The sequence below is a fragment of the Nyctereutes procyonoides genome, unplaced genomic scaffold (assembly GCF_905146905.1).
Source record: "Nyctereutes procyonoides isolate TBG_1078 unplaced genomic scaffold, NYPRO_anot_genome, whole genome shotgun sequence".
Classification (NCBI taxonomy): domain Eukaryota; kingdom Metazoa; phylum Chordata; class Mammalia; order Carnivora; family Canidae; genus Nyctereutes; species Nyctereutes procyonoides.
In genome coordinates this window covers 34,577,443-34,601,553 of record NW_026575136.1, presented here as the reverse complement: position 1 = coordinate 34,601,553, position 24,111 = coordinate 34,577,443, and the positions used below count along the sequence as shown (strand labels likewise).

Here is a 24,111-nt window from a genome sequence, read left to right as displayed (position 1 = left end):
GAGCTTAGCTCCCTCCTCCACACCAGGAAGGCAGCAGTGGGGTTTCACTGCAGTTTCACTAAGTTGGTTGTCTCAAAGTCACATTATTTTGATTCCTACTAAGGTCAACCATATTTCTTCTGTGAATTTTCTTTTCCCTCCTTTGCATTTTTCTTAACTGTGGCTTCAGTGGTTCGGACTTATGCAGCCCACAAAGGCCATCAAGGCCTTATTATTTGCCCAGTGTTGTGCCAGGTTGCACCTGTTATGTTCTCCAGGTAGCAGATGCGGAGATGAGAGAGGAGGGCAAGTGGCTTGCAGGATTGCTGGGGATCAGGAAGGATGTCTGAGAAAAATAAATGCGGGAGGAGGCAGAAATGGTCAGCAAAACCTTCAGGTCGTGATGCCCATCTGGCATCCATCCATGTCTGTGAGAGGAAATGGAGGAAGGAACCGGATTGGCCAAGGAAGGACCCCACCATGAACCAGAGCTGATGGTGCCTTAGCCAGTCCAGCAAGGAGCCCCAAGGCACAGGTTAGTTGTTGGACATGTCACACATGGGGCAGAAAAATGGCCTGGTCCTGGAGTCCTCACCATGCTCGGTCACTGGCTGAGAGCTTCCAGAGAAAGAGGACCCAGGGTTGGCTCCAGAGAGGTATCAGCTCTCTGCACTCATCACAGGGCAAGGTGAAGTCCTTTCTGGAAGTGAGGGCCAAGTAGTCGTTTCCATGCCACCACAGAGGGGCAGTGGATGGGGCAGGAAGCAGGGAGACATAAATAATCTGTACCAAAGGGAGAGCTAGTGGAAGAAAGTTGGCAAGTAGCGAATAATAACTTTACCAGGGGTGCTTCTGGAGGGGTTGTGACCATAAAGGAAACAACACACATTCCTTTGGGGGGGGGGTGTTGGGGGAAGTATGAACCATAAACAGTGTGTAAGTCCTCTCTGAATAATGAATGAGCCCCAACCAGTATCCAGACGAAATGTAACACTGTCCCACAGTGTTTCCAACTGCTGGGACTCCTGTGTGAACAGTGGGAAGAAGTCAGGCATGGCTGACATTGCTCTTGAGGGATGTCTTTGTTGAGGCACAGAGGACAGGCCCCCCCTGCACACATTTGGATGAGCCATTGGATGTGGGCTTCCCTCAGGGAAGGATGTAACCTTAAGTAAGACAGCTCCCATTGGCCGAGGGCAAACTCCACAGAAGAACTCAGACAGGAATTTTCAGCAGCCAAAACTTCTGGCAAGTAAAGAAGGGACACCTCAGTTTTGAAAAGGAATCTGCATGGACACCCCAGCACTCTCCACATCAATTAAGGAATGAAAGTGCCTGGAATTGAATATAAATTGTAATCTGAGGAATTGTAAAATGACATTCAAGGTAATGTATTGGGAAGAAGCATTAATGTACTAATAAATTACCAAAGAAAGAAAAGAAGTCAGTCAGTCATCAGAGGCAGGCTGCCTGTCCTGGGCAGGAGGGCATGTGGCTGGTCCCCACAGCACTCCTATCACAGTGCAGTCAGGAGGGAGGCAGAAAGAACCCAGTTGTTCATGGGCCCTGGAGGGGCCAAAAGGGGGGCAACACCACATGTGAGTTCTGGATTTTATGGTGGAGAGACTAAGTGGATTTTGTTATTGGTTTTATAACCTCTACCTGCAAGAATTTGGTGATTATACTTGTTCAAACTGTATGTCTCCAACTTCTGTTTCCATTCACAATTTCTGGATCATTTTTCATATTAAAGAGTTTTAAAAATGGTCAAGCCTAGGGATGCCTGTGTGGCTCAGTGGTTGAGCATCTACCTTCGGCTCAGGGTGTGATCCCAGGTCCTGGGATCGAGTCTCACATCAGGCTCCTTGCAAGGAGCCTGCTTCTCCCTCTGCCTGTTTCTCTGCCTCTCTTTCTCTGTCTCTCATGAATAAATAAATAAAATATTTTTTAAAAAAGGTCAAGTCTATTTATCATTGAAGATTCCTTGCATTGACTGATGCTTAGAAAGTCATTCCCTCTGTGGAAAATGTCTTCTTCACTTTCTTTCCTGTAAACATTATCCTTTAATTTGTAGCTTTTTAATTTAGCAGAAATGTGTTAGTATGAGTTCCTTGAGGTGAGGGCCATCACTGGCTCGGAAGCACACCACGCAAGGTGGGGAGTTCTGGGGCGCCCTCGATCTGCATCTCATGCATCATGAAAAAAAGTATAGAAGGAAAAATGAAAAGAACAAAGGACTTTCTTCTGCGTTTTCTCTGCTCTTCAAGTGGGAAGTAGTTTGCCTTCTCTGATCTTTTATTCCCCTTTGGTGCACATCTTCCATCAGCCCCATCATGACCACCTTTCCCCATCACACACTCAATCCTCAGCCCCAATACCACATTTGGTTCCTTATTCTCAGGCAGCACTTGGTTGTGTCTCCAACACACATTCTTCTAAATAACAGTAATGATTTGGTGGATTATGGTTTGAGAAGACCTGATCGTTGTCCCCATTGATGGGGTAGTGAAGACTCCCTGGAAGAATAAAAATCTATTGTAATGGAATACTATAGATCCTAAAAGCAAAATTGAAAACATAAATGCACTCAGATGATCTTTGACAGCTAGAAGGATCTAAAACTCTTGGTGGATGACAGATGATGAAGAATTTTGGTTTCTAATTTTTTTTTTACACAAAGTCCAAGTTACATGTTACATTAGTCTTCTTGCCAGTCAAATTTAAATTCATTCATACATTCATTCTTTCATCTAGTTGTTGTTTTTCCCACCAAAATTTCATTAAGCAGTTACTAAGTGTCAAAGTAGCATATTTAGGTATCAGGGATTGGAAAATGAGTAACATTCAGCCTCTGCCATTGAAAATCTCTAAGCTGGGATCCCTGGGTGGTGCAGCGGTTTGGCGCCTGCCTTTGGCCCAGGGCGCGATCCTGGAGACCCGGGATCAAGTCCCACGTCGGGCTCCCGGTGCATGGAGCCTGCTTCTCCCTCTGCCTGTGTCTCTGCCTCTCTCTCTCTCTCTGTGACTATCATAAATAAAAAATTAAAACTCTAAGCTTGGTGAAAGATGTGGACATATGGAGAGATATAATTCTGAGGTAAAGGCAGTGATAGAGACATGGCCAATTTGTTAGGAGAGCAGCTGGAGAGGGTCAGCTTCCCCAAACTGTTGGATGTGATCAGAAAGGCTTCCTGAAAAGAATTGTTACAGGTTACATTAGTTTGCTTACTTCAAACAAGGGGAAGTAGAAAAGTAGCCACTGGAAGGCAGAGAGGCACCAGGACGATCTAATTCTGCATGTCTTTCAAATTCTGAACATGACACAGTAATAGCACATCCTCTGAATGTATTAGGAGTGCTCCCAAATAGTGAGCTCTGGTCCACAAATCAGAAAACCTGAGTCACAGACCCTGTTAGCTGCATGCCCCCATCTCCAGCTGTGTCTGTCTCAGGAATGGGCACAGGCTGCAAAGTGGTGCTGATTAGCATTTGCAGTTTGTAAAACAGAGCCACACCTCATTTGAAAGCAGTAGAGATTACTACTCAGTTTGGCTAATATGTTTGTGAAAACATAAAATATGATGTGATATTTTAAAGGTGTGCAGGTACTATCAACGAGTTTGTAAATTTGTGTAAGTAACAGAAACTTACTTTTTCTGTAGTTACAAGGCATATCTTCCTTGCCAGAATATGAGTATTTTCTCTCTTTCTGAAGAAACATTTCTAGACAGAATTATCAAATTTCTACTTTGTTTAAAATATCAACGCTAAAAAAATTTAAAAAATAAAAATAAAATATCAACGCTGCATTATTTTTAAGTTCAATATGAGTTAAGAGATTTGCCAACATTTGAAAAAATACTAAAATAAATTAATAGTTGCTAGAAAAGAAAGCCAGTGTCCTTCTGTTAGTAAATCTGTCCAATTAAGTTCCTTCTTTGTGCATTTCAGATGACGATGAAATCACTTGTGAAATGTCTTATTATTTTTCCTACATTGAACCTCTTACCTGTGAGCACACTAGTACTCTGGGGATAGAATAAGAAGCATAAGCTCTTAGAAGGAAATTATATTCTTTGATGTTTTTAAGATTAAGTATAGGCTTGTTATAGGAGCTGAGAAATGACCTTTCACATGTTCTTTTTTTTTTTTAAGATTTTATTCATTTATTTGAGAGAGAGATAGCAAGAGAGAACACAAAGTGGGGGGAGGGGCAGAGGGAGAGCAAGAAGCAGACTCCCCTCTGAGCAGAGAACTGACACAGGGACCCTGAGATCATGACCTGAGCCCAAGGCAGATGCTTAACCGACTGAACCACCCAGGCACCATTCACATGTTCTTTCTAGTAGTTTTCAGAGATACTTGATTCTCTAAAATTGAACAAAAGGAAGCATAAACATCCTATTGTTCTCTCTCATCTCACTTTGAGTTTCTTTGATTTCTTCTCAGACATGTTCTGCAGACTATTCAATTTATAGTCAAATTAAAGCTTGACATCCCCTGCAACCAGAGCTAAAGGAGCCTTCATAGTTTCAGTGGACATTTAGACAATCTAGAAAAGTCTCATTTCTAACCTGATTCCTTTAACGTTCACACTGAAAAATCCCATTTTATTATGACTTTAAGATGTACCTCTGTGTGTGTCCATAAAAAGGAGAGAGAGAGTTTTACCCTTTATAAACTAGCCACGTAGAATTTCCGTTACTAGCACTTTCCACAACAACTTAGATTCATTCTTCAGCGTTGTTTCCACCCCCATTCCCCTATTTCCTCGGTTAGGTTTGCCCAGATTTCTAGTTTCTCAGTAGAGGATTCCGTGTTTTTGCTGACAAGGCAGACCTCCATTCCACAGCACAGCACGGTCACATCAAAACCGGATGGAAAGCACAAAACCCACCTGCACTTTAGTCCTGGCTTTGTCAGAAATGGCCCTGTCCTTAGGTAAAGTATATAATGTAGGTTCATATCCCCAGATCATTGCATTAGCTACGAAGGTTATTTTGTCTAACTTCTCATTCAGACATGAATCAGCTTGTTCCTGTTTTTCTCATCTGCAACATAACCGGAATAATCGTATTTATGGCACAAGGATGCTGCGTGGCCAGAATGAGACACTGCATGCTGAGCTCTTAGAAATGCCTGGCACCTAAAAACTGTCCTGTAAATATCAGCTACTGCGTTGGGGTGAGATGGAGATTGGGGAATGCCTGGGTGCAGGTGACCATGGCTGGGACTCCAGATGTAGGAGGGATCACCCAGGTAGAGTGTTGAATGAGGAAAGACTCCACACCTGTGGAGTCTGATACAGTAGCCAGGAGCCACATGTGGCTATTTCAATTTAAAAGTAATAAAATAAAAACTTCAGTTCATCAGTAACACTGGTGGTGTTTTAAGCGTTCAATATTCCCATGGATTCAGTGGCCACTCTATGGGACTCTGTAGATAGAGAACATTTTCAGAATCACAGACAGTCCTATGGGAAGCTGTGATGTAGAATAAAACCCCAAGGAACATATTCCAATTAAGGAATCATGACAATAGGACAATAGGGGCTAATTCAGCAAGTATTTACCTTGTCATGTACTGTACTAACAACCTTAATAAACTATCTCCACTTTTCCTCAAAAGCTCTACAAAATACTCATAATTGCTATTCACATGTTACATCAGAGGCAACCATGAAGGATGGCGTAAAGGGTGGCTCTGGGTAGCTTATCAAGGGTAAGGGGCAGGGAATGCCATGACCCAAAGTTAAGTTCGATTCCAAAATAGCAGTTCTAGATCAATCTTTCATTGGGTTGTCAGCTCTACTATCACATGGTGCTGATTCTGAGATTTCTACAAGCCCAGCATCATTCATATCAAGAACAGGCTACACATTCTACACATGTAGGCTCTCGTTTCATTTTTGAAATTGCTGTATCTCCTGCAGCTACAAAGAATGGTGATAATAATGAGACAAATATTTTCAAAATATTTCTGACTTTTCTAACATCTAAGAATTAGACATTAGATATAAAGATACAAACCAAGTTATAAAAAGTTAAATAATTTACCCGATGGTGCATTTTTCCAGTTTTCCCCCCAGTTTTATTGAAACATGATTGACAAATAAAATTATATATATTTACCACTGGAAGATTTGGTATATGTACACATTGTGAAATGATTGCTACAATCAAGCTCATTAGACATCCATCACCTCACAGACTTGCCTTCTTTTTTGATGGTGTGAACACTCAAGATCTACTCTTTTAGCAAATTTTGAGTATATACCACTTATCATTAACTATAATCACCATGCTGCATCTTAGATCCCCAGAACTTCTTGATCTTATAACTGGAAGTCTGTAGCCTTTGACCAAGATCTCCTTTTCTCCACCCACCCACCAGCCCATGGTAAGTAACTATCATTATACTCTCTGTTTTTGTGAGTTCTATATTTTTTAGATTCCATATGTATGTAAGATCATACAGTATTTGTCCTTCTATGTCTAACCTACTTCACTTAGCATAATGTCCTCCAGATTGATCAATGCTATCACAAATGGTAGGATTTCCCTCTTTTACATGGCTGAATAATACTCCATTTCATGTACCACATTTTCTTTATGCAATCATCCATCTGTGGCCATTTAGGACGTATCCAAATCCAAATCCAAATCTATTGTGAATTAATCTCAATGTGCATGTTCTTAGTGTCTGCCTTGGGACACTTTGGGTGAAGCACAGAAATAGAACCAGTTCTTGGATTTTAAATCAGATGCTTTTCCCACCTGTGACCTCCTCCTGGTGTCTCCCTGTAATGTACCAGTGTAAGACGCACATTTGGTGTATTACTGATGCTTCTACCTTATTTTACAGTCTGGTGTCAAATACTTCCTGAGGACAACTGAGCTATAAATCACAGCTTTTCCTCTTTCTACCTGAAAAGGATGCCTTGAGGCAGCAGCCTGCTGTCCCCGACCTTTGTTTGTGCCTCATTGTGTTTTGCATTATGTCAATAGTCAAAAATGTTTAACTATTTTGCTTGCTGAGGTTTTGACAATGCTGTAGATCTATCATCAATCAGGGTAGATGATAAAATTAACACAATCAAACTCTATTGTAGTCACTCTGAAGTAAAAAATTTGCTTTTTGGGAATAATAATAGCTTTTTCCAAGACTCTGCTTTCCCTTCTCCTTCTACAACTTGCTGTTGGTGATTGGCAGGTGGCAATCTCTTTCAGTTGACGTGTGTCTGCATTTATGTTTTCTTCAGTGACATTTTGATGATATGTGTGACTCATGTGATGCTAATAATACTTTTCACATTCATCTCATTTTTGCCTTTATATACTTACATAAGCAGAAAATTACTATATTCGTATAAAAACTGTTCTGCAGAATTATCTGTGAACTTAGAGAAATACTGTTTCATTTGATGCTAAAAATGTCATTGTTTGATTTTTTTTGCCATCCCATCAACCTCACTTTAAGACACTGTATCAGGAAAAGAGGGAAAAATGAAGTTCTCAGAAAACCAAACCCGAAACCCAAAACTGAGCATCTGTACCTCAGTAAAGCCATGATGCTAGTCCTGTGTACCAGGGCTATAGAATTACAGAAGAGACATGTGATTTATTCTCGTGGGAAAACATATTTCAAGAAAATTACTGTTGAGATCATTAAAATGATTGGTAACATTCTTGCCTCTATTGTGTGTGTTCAATAAGTGCTTTTTGATGGACTAACAAATGTCAGTTTTCATGCAGAAGTGCTTTGTCAGAGTTTGTATTTTAAGAAATGTAAATATGTGAAACTTCTAGAAAAACACCTGTAATCTATCTCTGTAATCTTAATGCTAGGATACACTTTATTTTCATACCTGTCCTGCAACTAAATATAAAATTTGAAATGGAATTTTATTTTTCCTTTGAGATTTAAAATTTTTTTTTTAAGAATTTTGATTTATTTGAGAGAAAGAGAGAGAGAGCACACAGGACAGGTGGTGGGGATGGGAAGAGGGAGGAGCAGACTCCCCGCTAAGCAGAGAGCCTAATGCAGGGCTCCATGCAGGGCCTGATCTCAGAACCCTGGGTTGGATCCCGGGACTCCTGGATCACAACCTGCGCTGAAAGCGGATGCTTAACCAGCTGAGCCACCCAAGCATCCCATATTTTTAAAAAACAAAACAACTTTTCTAAAGTAACCCCATTTTGTGAAGTAGCATTTTATTTTTTTAAGAATTTATTTATTTATTAGAGACAGAGAGAGATTGAGAGAGAGGCAGAGACACAAGCAGGCTCCATGCCCAAGGAATCTGATGTGGGACTCGATTCCGAGTCTCCAGGATCACACCCTGGGCTGAAGGTGGCGCTAAACCGCTAAGCCACCGGGGCTGCCCTTGAAGTAGCACTTTAAAACGTACATATGAAATAAGATTGACATGGTAAGTAACTTAATTAAGAAATTTAGGGATCCCTGGGTGGCGCAGCGGTTTAGCGCCTGCTTTTGGCCCAGGGCGCGATCCTGGAGACCCGGGATCGAATCCCACGTCGGGCTCCCGGTGCATGGAGCCTGCTTCTCCCTCTGCCTATGTCTCTGCCCCTCTCTCTCTCTCTGTGACTATCATAAAAATTAAAAAAAAATCTTTAAAAAAAAAAGAAATTTATGTTCCTTCATGTGTCTACCCCATTCGAGGCATTGTAAAAAAGAAACAAAATAGAAGTCCTCATCTCTGTAATTCAAAGCTTTTGCACCTGAACCATAAATAATATTTCAGAAGACAAAAATGAAAATCACATGAAAAATATAGACATTTTATATTCATAAAATAATTTTTGAACTATTTAAATAGATAATGTTACTATTTTTAACTTCTGTTAGTGTTGTTTGAGAAAAACTTATGGAGAAATTGGTGTTAATATGGACCTTGAAGAAATGGTAAGATTTGGATGAAAGTCTACAAAATGTAACAAAAGTCAGCTACCAATGCTGGCTACAGACAAAGATTTAGTTATTTAGAACATCTAATAACTAAAAACCATAAAATACCATAGCAGGCATATTGTAAGCAAAATTGTGGTTGTAAGAGCTCTCTAACGTAAACAAGCAATGGAAAATTAATTTGATGTTGACTGCATTTAATTCCAACTAAAGTAAGTTCATGTAATTCACAATGACAAAATGGCTACCACTAAAATAAACTGGGAAGAATTTATTTAGATTCTCCCGTGTTTTACTTAGTCATAACATTATCTCATTCATAAGATAATATGAACACAAATTATTTTTATGGCATCCAATTTGCCTATGTGAAAAGTAGTCTTTGTCACACTTGAATTCTTGCAAGTCCTTGTTATATTTGAAGCTTTTGCCAGTTTCCTTGGTAAGACTAGAAATACCCAGGGGAGAAGGGTGTCAGTAGATTTATACACTGATGTCCCTACACAATTGTATATTATAGCAGGGGACACAGTGAAATAGGACCTGATGTAACTTCTGTGGACTTCCTCATGTTGACTGACACCGCAGAGGGAATTAGCTGACTTTACAGTGATGAATAAAAATAAAAAAACAGAGGGAGAACACGTCAGAGAGGACATAACCATTTCTAATACTGGGATGAATTATTAACAACAGCAAAAGGATATAGGAGGAAAACTTCATTGATAATAAATGAAATCAATCCTTAAAAAGAGCTTTGTGTTAACCACAGAGCGCTAGTGAGTGAAATGTGTATTTACTCCCTGAGACGTTGTACGTGCTGAAAATATAAACAGGCAGTTTCTGCTGAAATGAGAAGAAAAGGCGATCAAAGGGTGACTCCCCATTACCGCCACCCTGGGGAAGCTGCAAAAGCAAACAGAGTTAATGGGTTCTGAAAACCAACCCAAGAACTAGGAGAAGCCATTGTGGGGAGAAGGCTGAGTCATGGTGGAGGAGGACAATTTGGCTCCCTGGAGCTTCCCGAACAAATACCACACACAAGGTGGCTTCAATGAGAGTTTATTTTCTGGCAGCTCTGGAGACCAGAAGTCCAAGATCAACGTGTCTTCAGGGTTGTTTCCTTCTGAGGTTCTTAAGGTAGAATCTGCCACGACTCTCCCCTGGCTTCTGGTGGCTCGCCTGCAATCCTTGGCTGGTAGACTCACCACCCTACCTCCAGAGTCACATAAAATTCTCATGTGTGTGTCCAGATTTCCCTTTTATAAGGAAACTGGTCATATTGGATTAGGGCTCATCTGACTCCAGCGTGGCCTCATCCTAACAAATCATGTCTGCAATGATCGTTTTTTCAAATAAGGTCAGATTTTGAGATACTGTAGTTCAGGTCTTCAATATCTGAATTTTTTTTTTTTTGGGGGGGGGGGATCACAATTTACTCCATAACAGAAGACTGGATCCAAAGTGGGCCAGATCCCATGAATGGGAGAATAGATTCAGGGAGAAACCACCCCCATCCCCTGTTCTGAGCCCCTCATGGCCCACCCCCAGACATGGATAGGGAACCTATAGCACATCCCAATGCCCAATAGAGGTGTCAGGATATATTCGTTTGTGATTGTTGCTGTAACAAATTTCCACAAATTTTGAGGCTTGAAACACCATACATTTATGATTTTATACTTGTGGAAGTCAATAGTCTTGATGCTATTATTTGATATTTTATGTTTATAATTTTTTTCTGATTCTCTGATCTGAATATGAAATTTGAAAAGAATTTTAAAGCTTTCCTTTAGAACTTCAAAAATAGAACTAAGAAATTTTATATATATATACACATAAGATTTATATTTAAATTAATTAAGAGACTTTTAAAAAAAATTTTTTTTAATTTTTATTTATTTATAATAGTCACAGAGAGAGAGAGAGAGAGAGGCAGAGACACAGGAGGAGGGAGAAGCAGGCTCCATGCCGGAAGCCTGACGTGGGACTCGATCCTGGGACTCCAGGATCGAGCTCTGGGCCAAAGGCAGGTACTAAACCACTGAGCCACCTAGGGATTCCCTAATTAAGAGATTTTTAAGAATCATTACATGTCTAATTCTGTGTAATGCATTAAAAAAGAAATATATAGACATAAAATTAAAATGTTGCTATTTTATACAATATACACATTTCAAACCATATATCCAACTGAAATTATAAGAAATACTTTAAATGAAGAAAGGTTAAATATAAAATCTGTAAGGAAATAATGTGCAAATTATTTATTATTATTTCTATTATTATTTATTGTATCTCTTCTACCTGAAGATATACAATTCTTTTCAACATTTGTTCTTTTGAGATGGGCTTACGGAGGAGTTAGTGCTTGATATCAGCCCTGACAATTTGTTAATATTTGATTAAAATCTACTAAACATGTGTGGAATGTCCAACCAAAAATGATGACTAGTGGCAAATAGTTCTTTTCAACACCTAAAAACTTAACATTTTTGTGAAGATTAAGGTGTCAGCATTTTACTTTCTTCTGGAAGTTCTAAGGTAAAGTCCATTTCTTTGTCTTTTTCAGCTTCTAGAGGCACTGCATCCCCTGGCTTCTAGCCCCTTCCTCCAACTTGAAAGCCAGCCATCACATCACTTTGGCCCATGCTCCTGTTACAGAACTCCTTATATTACTCTCTGTCCCATGTAAAGACCCTATGATTACATTGGACCCACCTGTATCCTCCAGGATAATCTCCCTGTCTCAAAATTCTTGATTTAATTACATCTGCAAAATCCCTTTTGCCATGTAAGACAACAAATTTACACGTCTGGGGATTAGGACTAAAACTTCTTGGAGTGGGAAGTCATTATTTGAGGTAACAACAGAGTGCTGCCAGATACTAGCTGAGGAAGGAAGTAGATGCCACAGGCTCATGGCCAGCTAGGAGTCTTGAACATTTCCTTATGTTGCCCATGGATTTCCCCCCACCCATCCTTTCACAAACTACTGGAAAGGTCGATGTTTCCTATTGCTTTATTCAAGTACTCCTTGTGGTAGATCCTACTGGTGTTCACTACTATCTATATTCTCTTACCTTCCTGGGCACGTGGAAGACTATGCTTCCTGTCATCCTGGTATTCTTGCCAAGGGGCCATGATTGAAATTGAATTTTACTTTCCCAGACAACAACAACAAAAAACCCTACTTGTTTCTCCATGTTCCCCTTTCTTCTGCTGATGGGGCCAGTGACTAGAAAAGTGGTTAAGATACTATCAGAATGAGTCCCTGAGGAACAATGTGGAGCAGAGACTTCCATTTGCACTCTATCCTTACCTCACGTATGTTGTAAGAGATTTTGTATGTGTAAAAAATAACCTTTTTTTTTTTCTGAAGGATTAATTCACTGCCATTTTGGGGTCATTGTCCATGTCATCTGGTCTTCAACTGAACCATAGCACATGAATTTTTTTACTGTATGTGTTTTTTTTTCTACCAAACTGTGAGTCTTTGAGAGAGAAAAATAGTTCTTTTAATTATATTCCTAGTGATAAAATAACATTTGGCTTAATTATGGTATTTGAAAGAGTAAAATAATTAATCAAGGAGTGCATTCTTGCTTATGTAGAGTCTTCAAGTGTTCTCTCTGTCTTCATCACAGAGGAAAGTTGAGGATATTTTGCAAAATATGGATTTTTAAATAATTCCATATACTTTCATAATGAAATTTTATCCATGCATACTGGCTATGAAATCTTATTATTCCATTAAACAACATTTAACAAAAACAGAAGGTAAATTGTTACTTTTTGGTACTTTTATTTTTTAAATTTTTTAATTTAAATTCAATTTGGCAACATATAGTATAACACCCAGTGCTCATCACATCACGTGCCTCCTTAGTGCCTGTCACCCAGTCACCCCACCCCTCCATCCTCCTCCCATTCTGTAACCCTTACTTTTCAGTACTTTTAAAGACTATAATGATTGTCTTGTTCAAAAGAATTGCCTATATTTTGGATTTACTTTAATCAATATTTGAATTCTGTACTTTACGTTTTTTCAAAAGGAATATTAACATCTGAAGTTAAATATCTAGGATTATAGAAAATGATACAGGGATAAAGATTTTCTAAAGCCATCATTATATTGGAACCAGAGGCAAAAGGAAAGGAGGTACTTTTTTTTCTCTTGGTATTCTGTATTGTTTTGGACCTTCTGCTCTATTAGTTGCATTGATATAGGGAAGTGTATCCTATATCATTGAATTGGTTCATAAGTGAGTTTATTGTTCTTAGATTCTGATCTTACCTTGGCCAAAAAATGTCCAAAATTGCTAAGATAGAGCAAGGGTATGCTTTAAAGTTTGCATCTTCTTAGCAAAGAGAACCAGTATCAGAGCCAGAATATACTCTTAGTGATAGCTCGGAAATTAGATTTTCTGTAAAGCTCCAATGAGCTCATCAAATATTTAGAGAGCCCTACACGAATAATCCTATCAAGGGATATGCTGCATTCAGCATTATGGGTTGTGGTAATCAAGCAGATGAAACCAAAGAACAGCTCTTTCATTTACTTCTGGTATTTTTTTTTATTCTTTCATTGTGGAAATGTTATTTATCAAATAACTATTTCATCTTTATCATTGTAGCCAGTGAAAACCAAGTGCTGATAGTTCTCCACATTTTGGATTCCTGTCTCCTGGAACATGCTCCACTCAGAGCAATGGTGCTTCCTCTGGCCACTGCCAATGCCACGTAACTTAGATGGGCTGTTAGATCCAGAATCCCATTTCCCTGTTCTGAGGGAAGTATTGTTATGGCAACAAATAGACTCCTGCTTTATTTTTTTCTTCTCAGTAACAAGACCCTCTATTCTGATCTTCACCCCAGGAAGGATATTAAGGTGGTTCAGGATACCCCACCCCAAAATACAGCACTCTCGCACAAGGATTATTTTGAGATGAGGGCAACTGTTTGCTTGGAAGCACACCCTAAAATCCCGTTGTGATGCCCCCAGCCCGCACTGTACAAGGACGGGGATGCTAACCCTGTTGCCTGAAGGCAGCAATGCCCTAAGGAGATGCTATACCCTCAAACCTTTCTAGAGAGCCCTTATCTCCCATTGGTTTTCCCCATACATTTACTTTCCCCAGTTTGCACCTCTAAAAACCTAAACCCCTTTCCTTTGTCTTGTCACTTTTCTACTGATTGATTGCTCCCGTGTCCCAACTACCCCTCTGAGTTACTCATCCCTGGATTTCTCCCTCTTATATGTGGTGGGGAGACAGTATTAATAAACTGTTTTTCTCTTGTTAATATGCCTTATGCTGGTCTAATTTTCAAAGCACACACACAGAACCTAAGGAAATAGAGGAGAGAGGTTTTTTGTTTTTTTTTTTTCCCTTTCCCCTATAGACATGGTGCAATATAATTAAAATATTTTCTTGGATCAATGAGTGGGAGACCACAGAAATAAGATGAATTTTGAAGGACGGTAGTGCTTCATCATGTCTATAAATAATGTTTGGGAAGCTAGCACAATGTGAGCTATAAAGCAGCAGGACTATTCTATATTAATGGTGCAAAACAGTCCATGAGGAATGCTTAAGAACTCCCTGTGACTGAAATTTGAAGCCATAGGAATCCAGTGCTATTTCATTCCCTAGATGGAGATCATCTGCCCATCTCATTAAAAGGAAAAACTGTGCCAACTCATCTCCATGCCAGGCTGCTTTCAGACCTGGGGATGTAGCTCAGTGGTAGAGCATATGCTTTGCATGCATAAGGCCCCAGGTTCGATCCCTGGCATCTCCATGACTTTTCCCCCAACTGTACTCACCTGTTTTTTTTTAGACTCATTCATTAAACATCATAGCATCCTCATAGTGGAAGGTATGTCATCAGCCTGCACATTAGTATAAAGTGACATCTTTCTCTACTAAATGAACTATATGAAAAGCTCATATTGTGGTAAAAATTTCTCTTAGTATTAACAGCATCTTTTTATTAATCCAAAATAAAAATCAAGCCTTTTCAACAAATCTTCACTTCCCTACTTGACTCATTTACATTACTGCTAACATCTTATTTCTTTTAATAAAACCATACAAATGGTCAGGTGGAAACTTACCTGCTCTGCCATGGGCAAGGCCCACTTAAAGAATATGAAAACACAACAAATGTATTTATGACATTTTTTTATTTTCAAAGTCTTTTCACATAGGATTTCCTTTTAGTATTCACAGGAAAATTATAGGAGTTAATGATGCCAGGATGCCTCATAGACTTTACAAAGTAAATAGATGTCTTTGTTGAGTTCCCCCTTCTTCTGCATTATGTATCTATTTGAATATCAGGGTGCACTTTCATCCTGACATCTAGCTGTATCTCCCATTCTCATCAGATCGAAGTTAAGGTAACCCTTATTACGCCAGTTGGCCTCCCTTCTCAGAGGACACATGATGATGTTTGACATGAATGAAGTTACAGTTCTCCCTCTGTGTTGAGTATCACCCCTGAAGTGGCACTGCTTGCCTTTACTTGTTTGCATTATGAATAAAACCTAGAGATCCCATGTTCAACACTTAATTTGCTAGGATAAATCTAAGACCTTCAGATCAAAGATGTTTTAAATTATGTAATACAAGGATGTACATGGATTCATATTTCAGAGCAATATTAAAAGCCCCCTTAACTTATTCGCCATCTTTGAGAAGCTATTAAACTTGAGAAGAGAGCGAACCAGTTTCTCTAATTACTAACATATATTATACATTTTATTGCTTCATTTGAAATAGTATCTTTCTTGGTCTGCTCTCAAGGTCAGTGTCCCCTTTCCTGGCACACGAAGATGCTTGGGAAGAGGGAGAGAAAGGTTACAGGCAGCAGCTCTGCCCCTGTCACTACCTGCCTGAAACCCTGTGACAATCCCCATATTTTCCTGACAGCCTAAAAGACACCCTTCTTTTTCTCAAAGCGTGACTCAACTGTCAAGCTCTTGAACTGAAGTCAAATACCATTTCATTTTTTTGTATTCTGGAAAATGAGAGGACTGTCAGAGAAGCAAAATCAGAAACCATAAAACAAATAAATAAGTATTGGATGTTTTCTATGCCATAGGGGACCAAAGGAGAAAAAAGAAGCCATAGGATATCTAGGTGTACCCATAGGAACAATGATGGCAACGGAGTGTGCCATGTGTCAGGCAATGCTCTTAGCGCTTCACACTGACGTTAGCTCGTTCATTCCTTTCCACAACCTTACGAGGTAGGTGCTATTTTCAGCCCCATTTTAAAATTGAGAAAACTGATGAGATGGTGTCTGACACAATAGCTGCAGGTCATAGATCTAGTGGAGCAGTGTGGCCACTACACAGCCTAAGAATCAGTCTGGCCCTGACACTACATAGCCAACTAGTGTCAAAAAATGAATTTGCCTCTATGGATGCCATAGATTGCACACAGGTGGTAGCAAGCTGGAGCAGAAACAGGCTGGTTCGACTCCACACTCAGGATTCCGGCTAGACTAAATGTCTGGGTTGGCTTTGCAGCCCCGGTGACCTCCAGAAGTTTTACTTCACAGATAACAGAGATATTTAGCTCAGAGGCATTTGGAGGAATTTGAAAGGTTGACATATTTTATGTGCCTTAGTTCCTGACACCCTCACAATCAATAAATATGAGTTCCTATTTTTTCCTCTATCAAATAACAGAAAGATGATAGTCAAGGAGTCTTCTTATTCCAAAACACATATTCCAAGACAAACCCATTATTTGGAGACTCGAGAAATATAACCAAAGAAAAAGTATGTAAGTAAATGGAAATATAAATAATGCAAAAGTTATTGTGCAATATTTTAATGTAATGGTAGAATTATTCAGATTAGATTCAGAGTACGGTAAACATGTTTTGAGCTTGAAGAAGGAAGAGAACTCATAAACTGGTAAGGTTTGGGAATTTTTAAGGACTAGGGAAACAGGGCAAGTACTGAAGCCTGAATAGCTTTTAAAGAGGCAAAATAGTGGTGTGCCTGGTAGCTGAGTTGGTTAAGTGCCCAACTCTTGATTTTTGGCTCTGGTCATGGTCTCAGGTTTGTGAGATCAAGCCGTGCATTGGGCTCCCCACTCAACACAGTGTCTGCTTGAGATTATCTCTCCCTCTCTCAGCCTGCCCCCTGCAACCCTGGTTCAAGCACATTCTCTCTAAATAAATAAATAAATAAATAAATAAATAAATAAATAAATAAAATCTTTAAAAAAAAAAGGAGAATAGAGACAAAAAAGTTCTCACCATCTGCCACATGGCAACATGCACAGAGGAGGCCAGATAACACAAGACTTAGGAGATCAATGTATCCACATTCTTTAGGAGTCGAGAGTTAATAATAATGCAGAGTTAGGGAGTGGGAGATAAAGCAGGAAAGGAAACTTGCATTCAAAGTTGGGGTGGCCATAGGCATCCAGGAAATTTGTTCTTGATGTTGGCGATAAAGGGAATTAATTGCTCAACATTAGACTTCATTGTTTTTGGATTTTTCTATTTCCTCTTCACTTCTTGATTCCTATAATACCCAGTTCAGAATCATTCTCTCCTGCAAGATTCCTTAGGCCTGCCAGCCACTGTCAGCTGCTCCGCCACTGAATGCCCAATGCCCATGCTTCCTTTTATCACAAAAATCATCACACACGATTGTAACTTTTGGGGTATTTGCCTCCTCTTCTGGATGTGAGCTCCTCAAGAATGGAGATAATCTCTTATTCATATTTGTATTTTTTATAATACACTTTACATTACAGTAGTTGTAGCTTTACAGAAAAGTTGAGAAGGTAGTACAGAGTCTCCACGTACCTCTACACACAGTGTCCCTTATTAACATCATTTCTCAGTATGGTACATCTGTTAATATGAAAGAAGCAATATCAATACGTAATTAACTAAAGTCCACAGTTTCTTCAGATTTTCTTAGATTTTACCTAATGTTCCATTTCTGTTCCACAATCCTATCCAGAATGCAGCATCACATATAGTTGTGCATCTTCTTAGTTTCCCCCAGTGTGACTGCTGTTCAGAATTTCCTCGTTTTTGATGACCTCACTGGTTCTGAGGTCAGATATACAGCAGTACTGGTCAGTGGAGGGGCCCCCTCTATTGGAAGGGCCCCCTCTATTGGAATGAGTCTGATGTTTATCTCATGAGTAGATTGCTGTTATGGGTTTTTGGAAAGAAAAGCATAGAGGGAAAATGCTATTTTCATGACATCATATCAAGGCTATACACTGTCAAATATCTTATCGTCATTACTATTGACTTGATCACTTGGCTGAGATTTTTCAGGTTTATTTACTATGGAGTCCCCTGACATTTCTAGACTGTACTGTACTCTTTGGAAGGAAATCACTATGGCATTTAGTGGCAGCCTGCACTAAATGAGTAGAAAGTTAGGCTTCCCTTTCTGTAGGGTGGAGAACTATATATTATTCTGAATTATTTGGCACAGGAATTTTCTAACATTTATTAATTCATTCAGTCATTTAGTTATCATTAAGCGCTCATGGATATTTATTTTATACTCTGGATCATAATCCAATGCAACCTTATTTTGTTGGTCAAATGGTTCCTGGTTTGGTTCTTGGGAGCTCTCTTAGTCTCCTCTCTCTCATGAATGCACACTTGTGCATGCTCTGCACCTTCCAACTTTCTGACCCTGCACAGTACTGCGGGCTCATCTTGCATACTTTCTGTCTCAATCCTGGAATCAGCCATTTCTTTAAAGGGCTCCAGGTTTTTTGTTTGTTTTCTTGTTTTGTTTTTGTTTTGTTTAATTTTTGTTTTGGAGAATGGTATCAGGATCGAGTATTAGGAGCTGGGTGTGCTGATGGTCAATGAGGTTTCAGTTTTTTGAGATCATCTCACCTGCCTAAGCAAGAAAACATATGTGTATGTATACTAAAGCATGAATATCTACAAATATTCCTGGGTGTGACCATCTGTATCACGTTGAGTGAAACATGAGTTCCTACTGATGTCTCCACCTCCAGTGCATTACTACATGGGTGATCCTAACCTCCTCACCTTGCTTATCTGTAAAGTCCCACGCTGAGAAATCTCTCTACCCACATGTTCAACAGCAGGACACATGGACCAGAATTGTTACAGTAGCTTCGGAATTGTTTACCTGTAAACCACACTGAAAAACAGCTTTATCAACTAGAAGGCAGTGTTTATATGCAGTTCGTTTTGCTTTTGGTTGTACAGATTCCACTCATTTCCAAAGTTGCTTTGATGAGCATCTTCCCCCATCCTCTTGCCTGGGGTTGTTTCATATATTTGTAACAGAATCTCTTGTCACAGCATCAAGTTCCTTCCTGGGATGATCTAACTTCCCTTACTGATTTTCTAATTTGCATTCTTTTTGTTGTGAAGTTGTGTGGGTTTTGATGAACGAACTACATCATGTATCCACCATCACACTATTGTACAGACCAGTATAAGTTCCCTAACTCTCCCCTGCTTCACCTATTCATCCTCCTCATCTCCCCACAAAGCCCAGGCAACCACTGATCTTTTTATCATCTCTATAATTTTGCCTTTTCTAGGATGTGATATAATTCGAACCCTATGTTCGAATTTTCTTTTTAAGACTGTCCTATTTAATATGTCTATATCCACATAAGATTCCTTCATGTTTTCCATGGCTTTGTCGCATATGAATAATTGAAATGAGAGACAAATATAGTATATGTATGTATAGATGGAGTATATTTTCATCCGCGGTAGTTATCATGAAACATAAGACACCAGGAGGCACTTGGGGTTTAATTATTATTATTTTTAGTTGCTTGATTTGCTTTGATTTTTGTTAGAGCAGATGTGTAGTACTTGAGTCCCTGAGCATCTATGAGTTATGGGCATGGATTATAGAGTCTCTCAATCTCCCAGAAGAACATGGAATACACATGTACAGATATAGACACGAATGGGAGCTATGTATTTATTTTAAAGCTATTTCCCCTAATGTCCATGTTTATGATGAAATCACACTCAAGTTATATTTGCTAACTGTGAAAACTTAAATGTATTGTACTAATGATCAAAAATCTATTGTTGAATTAAGAATGGCTAGTACTGTAGAAGAAATAGCAGCTGCCTATGGTGATTTTGATCTCTTGTTTTAACTTCAATAGTAAAAAAAAACTTGAATGTATTTCATAAATGCTGAAATACATAAATAAATGTATCTTGAATAACAATGTGGAGAAGACACCAATAAGCACTTTAGTAAACTGCAAATTATTGTCCATTACAATGTCCAGAAATGTAAGCTTCAGGGAGAGTGGCAATTCTCCTGGAAATTGGATCCTTGGAAGGGTGATTCGGCTGCTTCCAAGCTTTGATCTCAGCACTGTGAATTGTGTCTGTGATAGCAATCACAAGCAAGGAAGTGGGTCAGATTGCCACTCTGAGAATAGGATTTTTCCACTAACTTCCTGGTGGTTGAAAAAAGTATTCTGTGCCAACTTGCTTATCCTCACCTCCATTTAATTCCTGTCCTTTTATAGAAACACAAAAATCTGTTCCCCAATTAGCAATGTATCTCTCTACCAGTAAATCCCAGGGTCATGAATGTTGATGCTCAGATTCAGAGCTGTGTGCAGGGGAGGCTGTTTGACACGTGCAGGGGGTGTAACATACTCAGTGCTCCGCACACCTTCTGGGAGCTCCCAGGGCGCCACCAATGCAATTATGTGTTTCTCCATGGGCTCTCATTTTGTAGCCCCTCCTGGGCACGGTGCCTCTCAAACTTGTCTGCTTTCTCTAGTCCTTGCATAAAACTCTCCTATTCTGTAACTTGCAGTGATTTTTCTCTCTGATCACATTCAGACTGATGTCCTGTGATAAACATCTTTCTTCAAAGGGTTGAAGATTTATTTAGAAATTTGTAGATTGTTACATTTATATACGTATTTACCTAAAAGCAGGAAAAAGGAAAACTCTGGTTACATATTGATGGGTTATTTTTTATAGAAAAATAGGTGAAAATAACTTTAAAATGCTATAGTGTTTACTATGTTTTGTATTCATATAAATAATTTACAAGTAAAGAAAAACGAAAGAAGCACAATTAAATATTCTTGCCCAATGCAAAGTAAACACGCAAGATGGTTGTGTTTACAGTCATTACAAAGTACATAAAGTCACTTAAGGTGTGTAAATATATATCACTAATATCTCACAACTTGTAGCCAATTGAATACACGTATTGCAAACTGTTTGCAATGTAGAAAGTTTAAGCAATTATTTCTCACTTTCATACAGACATGAGTCTGCAACAAACTTACTAACCATGATAAATACTGATTTTGTCTTGAAATTTCCTTCATCTATACAACCAATGCTCAAAATTAAGATTTCAAAATATATGTTTTTAGTTCTCATGTTGCATATTCAAGAAACAATAGTTGAGCTTGCTACGTGGACTTCTACTTAGTAAATCTTGTGATCCGAGGCAGAAATGGAAAATAGTAGTCCCATCTATCAAGAAATAGATTTGATTTTCAGCTATCAAAGTTGCAATGCAATCCGTAATGCAGGGCTTGTACCAAACATGCCCTTCATGTGTTATTTTGCTGTTTTATGGTATCTGTCATTTCTGAGACCACCATTCATAATGATGTCAAGTAGAATTCCTCATTCTTGCTATATCACTCACAACCCACTTCATAAATAGCACTGAATAGGATGGAAGGTGAAAAAGTGCTTTTTCCAAAACTAATGGGAGCCTTATGCATTATTATCTTATTTCTTTTGATCACAGAAATGTGCTTTTCCTTTACATGTGTGTCAAGCTGGGAAAGAGTTGCCACATTTCAATGGTTATATAAATGGGAAGGTCTTCTGTACTACTCCACCGTCATATGATACCTCTCTTGGGGTAGGCCTCAATATGTATGAAGTAAAATAAACTAAACTTTGGGATGCTCCAGTGTTTAAACTGTGCTGTCCCCATTATAGCCTCATTCAGTGATAATATTCTGGACCATGCAACTGGGACTGCAGTGAATATAGAAATTTCCAGCTGTAAGATAATCATTAAACAGTGCATTATTAAGTCCAAAAGATTCTCTGCTTCTCTATGATGCAAGAATTAAAAAAAAAAAGTATTTGAAGTGGACCTTCTCTATTAAAAATACATGTTTAAACTTGCTACTGTGTGGTATTAATTTTAACTCTCTTGAGATAGCAGTTCTGTTATAATGGTGTTTCTGATAGCCCTAAGTCTTCTTTAGGGATATCCAGTTAGCTTTCCAAAATTACAGATTCTTCTGTTTACTAGTATTGAAACTGGAATCTAACTTTTTCAGTGTATATTTGTATTTCTGAGCAGCTTAGTTTTCAAGATTTATGTTAGAAACAAATTGGCCCTTCAGTAGTGATGACAGACCTATAAGTAAACTGTCATGTGGGAAAATTAAATATAAATAAGTACTTTCTCTATGTATTATTACTCAATTCCCAGAGCAAATAAGAAGGCTGAGACAACTTTATATTTCTCACTTAAGTAAGTAGATTTACATAATTAAGATAATTATTGTTTCCTCTCCCCTGAAATAAAAATAACAGGCAGCAAACTACTTAAAATCCAAAGACAATAGAATATGTTCCTCTCTATATTATTTATTCTTTTAAAGATTTATTTATTTAAAAGAGAGCCTGTACCAATGAGTTGGTGGGGGATAGAGGGAGAAGGGGAGAATCCTCAAGCAGAGTCCCAGCTGAGAGCAGGGCTCCCTCTCACGACCCTGAGATTATGACCTGAGTTGAAACCAAGAGTCCAGTGCTCAACCAACTGAGCCACCCAGAAACCCTGATATTTCCCTTTTTAAAATCTTACTTATGAAGTGAGGCAAAAAAGTAATTTGTCCAAAAGAATATGAATAACAAGTACGGAGAATATCAAAACCTTTAGTCGATATCCTCATGTATTTTGCCGAGAAGTAAATACCAATGATTATTATGTCTCTAAGAGAAAACTCAACCCATATATAAGCGGGTTGTTTTAAATTTATCAATCGTGTCATTGCTATTCATTTTATACTCTTGCAATGTTTGAATAAAATATTACCTTATTGAGGGTAACAACTGCTAACATTGAAGCTCACTAATAATTTTTTCATTAGATATCTTCCATACATCTTGGAACTCAAATGGAAAAAATAAAGCAATTATATTGTCAGAGATTTTTTAATGGATTACCAATGTGATTGCTTTCTTTGAGTTGAGTAGATTGTGATGGGTATCATCTATGTCCTAATTTCTCAGAAGTATTATTTATGTGCACAGAAATCTATATGAAAGATGACTAATTTTTGAAAAAAATAATTTTAGGTATGGTTACAATTTTACACATCTACAATTTTATGAATCAAATCTTGCATACTATATATAGATACAAATGTTAAAGCATTGCTGTATGTGGTTTCTTTCTCCTAAGTCTTTATATCTTAATAATGCTTCAAGGTCTAGGACAGATCTCATTCTATCTATGACAATGATAATCAGTAAATTTATTGAGCAACATAATATAGTGTTCAAGTGCATGAGCTCTACAGCTAAAATATCATCTCCTCCTTTAATAGATGTGACCTTAAGCTGTTTATCTTTTGTGTATCTCCATTTTCCCTGTTATAAAAGGGGAAATGATAGTATGGATACAGAGCTGTTGCGAGGATTCAGTGAGTTAATAAATGTAAACCATTTTGAAGAGCGACACATAGTGTTTTATAATTGCCAATTACTGCTCTCTCATTTGACTTTATCAAAACCTTATTAGTAATTTTACCTTTTCATTTTTTGAGATAAAAATCTGAAATTTACCCTTTTTAATTAATTTGTCCAATGTTACATATCTTGAAAGAATTGTAGCCTGGGCTATAATCTGGATTATATGACCAAAGTACATATGCTATAATTTCTCAACCCATATGCATTTTTCCTGGTATCTCCATCTTTTATTATCCTTAGATTTAATCTGATAATGAAATCTGATAATGTTATGGCATAGTTCTGAATTGATCTATGTACTGCTTTATAGACACTCTTTTCCATATGTTTTATTTTATTTATCCAGATAGGTTAGAATCTCATCAACGGAAAAGGTTGTGTCTTAACACAGCTCTCCCTTGGTCTGGTCTGTACTGTCATCCTGAGGGAGTCGTA

The 24,111-nt window shown here is 38.4% G+C and overlaps 1 non-coding gene and 1 pseudogene across 1 annotated transcript; both read left to right on the top strand.

Annotated features, from left to right (window-relative positions):
* The window catches only part of LOC129495471 (ubiquitin carboxyl-terminal hydrolase 49-like), an 81,201-nt pseudogene that overhangs the window by 12,344 nt on the left and 44,746 nt on the right, over positions 1-24,111 (top strand).
* On the top strand, positions 14,638-14,709 carry TRNAA-UGC (transfer RNA alanine (anticodon UGC)). The gene has a single exon. It is a non-coding gene; the product is annotated as a tRNA-Ala (tRNA).